At 32.6% G+C, this 8,745-nt stretch overlaps 1 protein-coding gene across 1 annotated transcript in view; it reads left to right on the top strand.

The window, feature by feature from the left end:
• The first annotated feature begins 458 nt into the window (after window positions 1-458).
• Window positions 459-8,745, top strand: part of LOC114360763 (neuroglobin) — a 106,364-nt gene continuing 98,077 nt past the window's right edge. The window contains exon 1 of the mRNA XM_028315552.1: window positions 459-569. The gene's annotated coding sequence lies outside the window, so the exon portion shown is untranslated. The remainder of the gene's footprint in view (window positions 570-8,745) is intronic.

Below are 8,745 nucleotides of genomic sequence, written 5' to 3'. Positions count from 1 at the left end.
AAATAAGTTAACAGCTAAACTGCAGTAATGTGGCGAGGTACTAATTATGGCCCTAAATAATTACAAGAAGTTTTATTACCAATTAGACTCAGCGAGGAAACAATAGCACATTAATTGATCATAAAATATGAATGACCACCATTGTTAAGCCTCGAAGATAACGGTCCAGTTGATATCTTACTTACAAAGTAATTGCGAAAAAATATATTCAACGAAGTCTACCAAAGCAAATTCAAATTCTGCTGAAGAAAATGATTGAATTAAATAACTGTTCTGCTGATAATTCGTTTCAGAAATGACAAAAGCAACATAATTTCCAACAATCCGAGTCGAAAGGCATTCGCGTTATCTTAATAAGTACAATTTCGTCAAATTTGCATAATGACGAGTCTGCGAATTTTCCTCTGGTTACTCTTTGGTAGTGTCGCGGCGCGCTGTCAGTACCGCTTGAAGCGCCCTCGAGCGCGCAGTGTCGGAGTTTTCCCGAAGATTTGTAATAAAATATAGCCGTGTGTGTGTGTACAGTGCTGTGTTTATGTTTCCACCTCTCGGATTTACTTTTTTCACTGGTAAGCGCCGCTGAACATTTCTATTATGTATTATGAGTATTTCTATAGGTTCGTTTTGAAATAGTCCATGTGGGTATGCTCGAAGTAATTATTTTCATTAACGTTTAGTGAGGTCGTTTCGGAATTAAAGTACCGATGGTACTTATAAGTTTATGTCTTTACTATTGTGCGTTTATTGCGTATTAAACAGACGTTACTCTAATTTTGGTAAGTGATTTAGCGCGTTTTATGACGTTCATTATTCAACAAATTAAAACTGGTGATTAATATTTTATAATTGAGATTATAGAAATGAATGAGGAAAAATTTTTAACTTTGTGGTATGAAACAGCGGGTAGTTTCCATTTATAAAATAACAAGCATGTTCGTAGAGAATATTGGAGAGGCCTATACGCATTTAAAAAAACAAATCTTTTGGATTATTTTAGTCAGAAAAAAATACAAGAATAAATTTACTCATCTACCTACTTATCTACAATAATGTATGATGAAACTGATGTACCAACAAAGTTTTTAACTATAAACATATTATTGGTACATACGCTGTAGATCCAATGAAATGGGATCCCAAAGACTGGTAAATTGGATATTATTTCATGTCGACTTAATTTTGATTTTGATAGGCTTGCTCTTGTTTGAAATCTCATCCAATACGATAAAGTAATTGATGATCAAGGGAGCTTATTAACAAAATGCCTATTTTGCTTTGAAGGCTTTTCTTTAATCAAATAGCAATTAATTACTAAGGATAACGTTCAAGTCAATTTCTCATTATAATATTACCATATGATTATAACAATTTGTAATTTAATTGTATGAAGTATTATTTTATACATTCGTATCAATGTAATTCATGTAAATTTCTGAAAGCAAAAAGCAATCTTTATGTAAAAACCTGTTTGCTTAAGTAACCAGAACTGGCTGTACATACATTCTATATTTTGATAGCTATATTTGAATATGACTTTTGTACTGTTTATTTATATCTATCTGTCACTTCCTCTCTCTATAATAAACACGGTCTACCTCTCTTCACTCTCTTCTTTTTCTTTAAATCTTAATTCTATCAGCACTCTGCACTTCTACTAGTGTTTCTAGTTCCTAGAGTTCCTAGACTTTAATATTTGAAAACTAATCGAAATACTGGCAACATTTAATTATGTATTACTTCTGACTGAAAAAAAGATAATATGGAGGCGTAGTGCGGGTTTACATCAAACGTTTTCGATATCGAAAAAATTACAATAAATGTATGACGGAATGTACAGCAGCGAGCGTCACTAGCGGATACTTTCAAGAACTAAAATCTTCATACCTACTTACTTAGATTTTTTGACACACTACGCCCCCTGCCTGATAGCCAAAAAAGGACATCTTGTCGTATGCTTGGTAATAAGGACCTAATTAATAATGTTTCAAACGTAGGAAGTAAAAGAAGTTCATGACCTATAACTAACACAATAAATGATTATTTGATTTGATTTGATTTGATTTGACAAGAAAAAAACTACACTAAAAAAAATTTTGGTTACTGGTTACAAAACAAAAGTGACCACCGAACACTTTAGTTATGAGGAACAAAATGTTGTGTAAATTAAACAAATAATTCTGTAGTGAGCTAGAATTACTTGGTCACTTCTGTTGTGTAAGCAGTAACCAAACATTGTTAATAATTAAAAAAAAACAGTTTGGTACTCTTGTTTTGAGAATCGAGTTTAAACTATAACCACCTGACTATCGCCACGTAAATTAAAAGTTCTTTGCATAAAATGAAAGTTTTGTCCCACCGGCACATTTTCCCTTTGTTCCTATGGGCTCTGGTGACCCTTACTTAAAAACTCATCAATTATTTAGGCGAACAATCAATTAATTCCCTGGGATTAATTTCATCTCGGGAGCGTAATTAAATTTTATGTAATTATGAAGCTTTCGATCCCACTAGATTGGGTGAGCACGTTTGACCTACATAAAAACTTGTTCATAGTAATCAAAATAAATCATGATTACTATGAAAAAGTTTTTTTTACTACCTTTTGCTTGCGGCTTGTCCTGCCCGAATTTCAGTCTTGAAAATAGAAATAAAGCTTTTTTTTGGCTATTAAAAAGCACTTTTACACGTCCCAGTATTAACCCTAGCACTGCTTCGGGACAATAAATGGGCCAGTGCTGAGAAGAAGCAGCGCAAGAAACTCAGTCACTAAGTATTGCGTCAGCCTCTTTAGTTATAGAGCGAGTTAGGCAGTTAAACATTCCAAACATTTTCATCTTTTATAATTATGTAATCATCTTTTTTATAGTATCGTACACGTGTCCCTTCTTCAAAAACCGGGATAAACACTATCCTATGTTTTTTCCTGGGTCTCAAATTACCTGTACACCAAATTTCATCTAAATCGGTTCAGTGGTTAAAGAGTAAAAGATAACAAACAGATAGAGTTACAATCGCGTCTGAAATATCAATACTATTATAGTAAATTGTAGTAAATATAATGTACCTACTATGGTATACATATGTATATTAAGTAAAGTACCTAGTATGGATGGATAGGGGAAAACGGATAATATCATACGTAATTAATATAAATATAATTAATACATACATTCGATATTCGAATAATTATATTTATTGGGTATTTCATGTACCAGTAAGGAAATAAAAATAATTTTGTGCCATTTTTCATTACACGTCAGAAGGAAAAAGAACAAAATAATAAGCACTCGTAACACAGTATAGTCATATTGTTAATTTTAATATAATTTCCCTCTTAGGTATCACAGGGTGTTAGGTAAATGGGTATATGAGCCGACACTAGCCCATGTTAACATGGGCATATAAATGGTATGGTGAAGTCAGAAAATTGATATCTTCATTTTAATTATTTTAATTTTCATACAAATCGGATTTTATAAAATTTATTTTGTATAAAAATGATGAAATCAAATTAATATCTGACTTCACCANATCTTCATTTTAATTATTTTAATTTTCATACAAATCGGATTTTATAAAATTTATTTTGTATAAAAATGATGAAATCAAATTAATATCTGACTTCACCATACCATTTATATGCCCATGTTAACATGGGCTAGTGCCGGCTCATATAGGTACCCATTAACCTAACACCCTGTATACTAATATTATTATAATAATATTTTTATAAAGACGAGGCACCATAATTAACACGGATGCCAAAAATAATGTGACTGACTTGTTTATTTAACATTATTATTATTTATTCCTATTTTTTTAATACTTTTTGTACAGGGTTGTTTTGGCTGCTTTTTAATGGATTTTGTTGTTTATATCAATACCAATATCATGCCTACGAACAGCCAAATTAGAACTACAATCTATACGGATTGCGTTGCCAACGATTGTCTGCAAAGTATTGTACAAAACTCAAAGTATACAGTTACAGATATTAAACTCGTGGTAACCATTACGTGATAGCAATCAAGTGATTGCAAATCCACATACCCTACGACAATCTACCCTAAAAGGCACGCTACGAAAAATTCCGTTTTTCCAACCCATAACCGTTCTATCCTAGATTCAATTTATGCACACGGCTGAATTTCATTCGCGATCCTGTTTGACGTGACGACTATCTTTCAGCTTTGGAACGTCCCAATTTTCCACGTCATTGCGTTCGTTGATGACGTACAACGTTAATGAAGACTGATGTGTAACTCATGGGACCACTCAACTTGTATTGAATTCTATTGACAGTTTAAGGGCTTCTTCCCATAGAAACATCCTGTTTTTTGTAGGATCCCGTTTAGTAGTAGGTTTGCGGGATCCAATAATATAGGATCCTGCAAAACTGGATTGATGGCAATCCACGGGATCCATGGGAAAGGGCGCTAAGATCGAGGAAAATATCACCCAGGATGTGACGTTTTATCGGTAATAGGTCTAACCTAAGCATTTTGGACTGTATCAAAATTTCAGTCAGTAATCTTCATTGTTAGTCAAGTTTATTTCAGTTTTCCTTGAAAGGTACTCGTTGTGATAACTTCGCTGTTAAAACTTTTTAAGACCAAAGAACTTGGGCTTTCATAAATACTAAAAAAGTTAGAATACTGTCCTGGTGAATCGCTCTGTTAAAGAAACCGCGTCTCGGCGAACGTAGTGTAGGACGCCCTCCTGAAAATACACTCGGCATCAAATAAATCGCACCTCCCGCGACAAGCACTTATCAAACGTATGCATTCCCACTTCCCACCAACATTCGTACCATTTGAAAGCCTAGTTTTAAACTTCATTTCATTAAAGGAAAGGTTTTTACCCCAAAAATGTGTCTTTACAAGGATCCAGAATCACTTCTTCAAAAAATAGGTAGTTACGCTATAGCCATTTTTTATGACTATAAAACTGTTAAGTTGGGATTAATCGCTATCCATCTGTTAAACGTGAGATATTTATTTGTTTTATAACCATAAAAATTGGTCTAATTGATCCCAGAGGTGAGCCCAAAGCGAGATCTATTTTCAAGTCACATTTATGGTATATGTTAATCATTTATTTAGAAATGAAATGTATTTTTCTTTAACCCATTTAGACCGATAACTATTTTTGTAAATAAAAATTGATTTTTCGGCAAAAACTTACAAAGGGAAGCCTAAAAATAATGAAAAAAATATTTAAAAAAATAATCCATAAATAGGGGGCCGTGGGGAGCCCGTACCATATAGGGTACAGTAGGTCTATAAGCAAGCAAAACGTAGTCGTTGTTCAAAGAAGATTTTTATTTATTTTTGTATGATATAAAATAAAAATAAAATCACATAATCACTAGTATCACACTGGGCATATCTTGTAAGACGTTTTCTGTGATACTAACCACATTTAGTTCTTTTTTCCTACCTTCTTCGAAGTTAGTGAGGATAGCTGAAGAAGACCTGGCATCTTCTGATTTGTTACGTTTAGTGCTATCTATAATCGCAATTAGCAACACGACGATGGAAATTTTGCAAATCCATCGAAGAAAACTCTGAGGGTTATTATTTACATTGACACTATCTTTATCGCCTAAATCTTCGTCAGTCTGATCATCATTAGCGGTCATCTGACAAGACAGCAGTAGAAAAACACCAAAATTGCTTTATGTTTGCTGAAATTATCAAATTTTTCATGAGTTGTGGCAATATAGTGAAACATCAGTAGCCTAAAACAAATAATAATAATAAAAATTAAATTATATTTTTTCGCATGATTTGCTCATGCATAGACCTACTGTACCTTATACGGTACACCTATTTTAGACTGGAATAAACCGTATAAAAATAATATCAATAACATTATTTTTGTAGTCATGATATCTATTGTACTCTATTTTTAAAATAAAATTGATAAATAACATAATTTACCATGAATAATAAGAAATTATACCTTCTTAAATACATTGTAAATATTTTTTATGTTTTCTGTCGAGGAATTTCTTAAATATTTCCGAAACCACTTGTTAAAACATATTTTTAAATATTTTTTTGTAAAATAATAACTTTAAGCTTACTGCCATAATCATTTTTACAAATTAACAACAGTTTGGTACTTCGAAATATTTTCAAAAAGATACCGTACCACATAGGGTACGGTAGGGCTAAATGGATATATATTGGGCTTTCAAATAACACCAACATTGTTGGGGTAACCATAATTGTGTCAGAACAATATCTTTAAAGTTCGCGTCGCGGAAGGTGCGGTTTATTTGATGTTGAGTGTATGTAAGTACTAGCTTTCCGCCCGCGGCTTCGCCCGCGTGGAATTTTGTCTGTCACAGAAAAACTTTATCGCGCGCGTCCCTGTTTCAAAAACCGGGATAAAAACTATCCTATGTTCTTTCCCGGGACTCAAACTATCTCTATGCCAAATTTCATCAAAATCGGTTGCGAGGTTTAAGCGGGAAAGCGTAACAGACAGACAGACAGACAGACAGAGTTACTTTCGCATTTATAATATTAGTTGGGATGTACTTATTCGTATTTCAAAAATAAAACTAGATATGAAAATAAAAATATCTGGCCGATAAAATTAATGCTGTTATTCAAACTTTTATTAATAAATGAAGTTTAAATAAAAACATTTCCCACTTTTACCTTTTGCTCAAATTTTGTTGGGTAATTACCTAAGTTATTATTTTGTTCACAAACAATTCTGAGAACATTTTCATTTGATACGGAATTTATATTAGGTATTCTACTGAAGCAAATCAGACATACGATCTTTGATAACTTCTAAGAAAACGAGTCTCTAATACGAAGTTATTGAATTATTAAGATTGGTTTCTGCGTTCATTTACTAATAAAGATCAAACTCAATAATTTCAGACACGTCGCAAACCATTAATTTCTCGAAACTCCATTAATATCAATAATTTCATCATTAATTGACGTATTGATTAAGTAAGTATTAGGTTTCACCCACTTGAAATTGTCATTGAACTATCATTATAGTTGCCTAATATATTATTCTGATGTATAAACATTAATATAGTAAAGTTTCATCAAAATCCGTTCTGTAGTTTTTTCATAAAAGTGTAGGTAACAAACATACATCAATTCTCTCACATTCATAATATTAGTACGAGTAGGATGTTAATTTTTGTTTGAATTAATATCAAAACATTTGTGATTTAACTTTTACACAAGCTGAGAAAAGCTAGTTTAAATTGATCATTAAACTTGAAGAAGTAAGGTTCAAAATAAGTATGTTTTCAACTATGTTTACATAACGCGTGTTGATTCTGGGTTTAAAGGTAGCCTTTTACATGTAATATTCTGGGATTCCAAGAACAGGGTACGTTTTATTTTTATTGGAAAAACATTACTCAGAAACAACTTAGCAGCTCCAGAAATCTATACTATCAATAAGTACTAATATTATAAATGCGAAAGTAACTCTGTCTGTCTGTCTGTCTCACTTTCACGCTTAAACCACTGAACCGATTTTGATGAAATTCGGTATAGAGATAGTTTGAGTCCCGGGAAAGGACATAGGATAGTTTTTATCCCAGTTTTTGAAACAGGGACGCGCGCTATAAAGTTTTTCTGTGACAGACAAAATTCCACGCGGGCGAAGCCGCGGGCGGAAAGCTAGTAATCTTATAAATATTAAATTAACGGCACAAACATATTTTAGATATGAAAACTTTTGAATTGTTAACCTGGTGTTGCTAGTGCTAATGAAATTCAGTCGTTTCACATTTGAAAACCTGCCTCGAAACACCTGTACAATTTTGATGGGTATGAATCACACATTGAACTGAACCCAGTGGTGTCATTGCAATAGGAGATATTTTCCAACGAAAAATGTAAACGCTTACACTGATATACCTACATTACTAGTGGTCGCCCGCGATTTCGTACGCGTGGATCCCGTTTTACCTTTGCAAAATCCCGAACTTAGCACCTACGTTCTAAAAATTTGAGCACTTGTAGTTTCTGAGATTTCGTGATGAGTCAGTGAGTCAGTCAGTCAGTGACCTTTCGCTTTTATAGATATGCTGTCGACTGTATAAATATAACCTCCATTTGTTCAGTAACAAGCAGTTCATAATCTAGCATTACATAGAACATCATATTTGTTTTACGAATCAATTTCTCCATTAAGAGCGTTGTCACATTTTTCATGCAGAAATCGAGAATTTGGCAGATTTCGAAATGATTTTAGTCATATAATTTATTGTTATAGCTTCTTTTGACTTATACCATCGTAATTATCATACGTTTTTCCGGAATGTCTATTGACAAAATCTCGTTCAAATTGGATTTTTGCCTACGAAAACAGCGAATTTCGAAAGCCCGATTTCCAGGTAACTCGCGAAGGCACAACTTTGAACTAATATTACAACAAATTTATTTCTAAGTAAGAAGATAGAATGTATTCATTAGAATAAGCATACCCTGAAGAAGAAAGTGTATTGAGAAAATTTTGATGTTTAATTCATTAAAATGCATTTTTATCATGTCTAAGATAGTCAAAATTCGAGAAAATTACTGCAAGAAAACAGGTCACATCTCATAATCTAAAAGTCATTTGGCAACATAAACTACTTTATACTTAAGAAGAAACATAGTACTATTATTGTGTGAAAAAGAAAAAATATCTATCTTCAATCTTCAAATGAAAAATTAATTTGAAAATACTATAAAATCGGGTGCATCAAATGGC

The sequence above is a fragment of the Ostrinia furnacalis genome, unplaced genomic scaffold, assembly GCF_004193835.3.
Source record: "Ostrinia furnacalis isolate ACB-3 unplaced genomic scaffold, ASM419383v2 OfSCF5169, whole genome shotgun sequence".
In the NCBI taxonomy this organism is placed as follows: domain Eukaryota; kingdom Metazoa; phylum Arthropoda; class Insecta; order Lepidoptera; family Crambidae; genus Ostrinia; species Ostrinia furnacalis.
The sequence above is the reverse complement of the archived record's forward strand: the minus strand, read 5'-3'. Positions and strand labels throughout refer to the sequence as shown.